Raw genomic sequence first — 1,275 nt, 5'->3', positions numbered from 1 at the left:
GCACAGGAACCAGCTTAAAGAGGCTCCCCTTGGCAAAATGCAGGTCAATTAGAGTGTTAAATAATGACTGTAACATATTGTAACCCCTTGAGTAAAATAAGAACCCATGAGTACATGCTGATATAAATGAATAGAAAAATGAAGGGGCAGAGCCAGCTCCACCCTGCAGTAGATTGCCAATTCACAAATCCAGAAGGAATGATGGAGTTAAATTATTTGCCATTGCCTTGTTCACCCACTACGATAATCAGAGGCAGCAGATAGGAATATTCTCCCTCTCCTCCTTGGTGAGGTTCATTTTTGTCTCCACTACAAGCACTTTATTTATCATCCTGAATATTTTCTTGGTATACTGTTGATATTATCATTATCTGTAGTTATTTATTTATTTAGATGGAGTCTCACTCTAACTCCAGGCTGGAGTGCAGTGGTACGATCTCAGCTCACTACAACCTCTGCCTCCCAGGTTCAAGTGATTCTCCTGCCTCAGCCTCCTGAGTAGCTGGGACTACAGGCACCCGCCACCACACCCAGCTAATTTTTGTATTTTTAGTAGAGATGAAGTTTTACTATGTTGGCCAGAATGGTCTGAATCTCTTGACCTCATGATCTGCCCACTTCGGCCTCTCAAAGTGCTGGGATTACAGGCGTGGTCTCTGTAGTTATTTTTCAGTCTCCAAATTTAACAACCTCCCAGTTTGATTAGGTGGGACCTGGCCTCAATGCAATATTCCCTGTTTTCATCTCCCTCATGGCTTCCTTTATGTTCTTGCCATGCCCTCACCTCCCCTCATCGCCAACCATACCCTAAATACAGAGCCCTCAGACAAGGGCAGACACAGAGTAATTGCTGCTTTATAAGATAATGACAATGGAGAGAGTTTTCTTTGTCTTTTAGGAAGTCATCATATTCTCCCTCAGTTGAATCTGAAATGTATTTCCTGCAATATTCCTGCAGTATTGGCTGCTCTTTAGTACTCTCTCTTCCCCCTCATAGTTGAAATAATACAAAAGTCTCCTAAAACTGTGTGCTTCACGTAGTATGTGTTCTGCACCTATTGCAATGATGAAGGGCAAATAGATGGTCCAGCAGTTCGGTTTCCTCTCTTTTCCTCTTATCCCATTGATCCCCTCCCTCTCTAATCCTTCATCCCAGGAATTACTATTTTGATTATGAGATAGATTAAGAAGCAACCGGCATGTAACCCAAGAGTCTGGATTATTGCCTGATTCTGCAGCACAAATTGACCTTGTATGAGCAGTTTAACCATTTGG

This window comes from Macaca fascicularis, chromosome 12, assembly GCF_037993035.2.
Source record: "Macaca fascicularis isolate 582-1 chromosome 12, T2T-MFA8v1.1".
Lineage (NCBI taxonomy): Eukaryota > Metazoa > Chordata > Mammalia > Primates > Cercopithecidae > Macaca > Macaca fascicularis.
Note: the sequence above shows the minus strand (reverse complement) of the source record.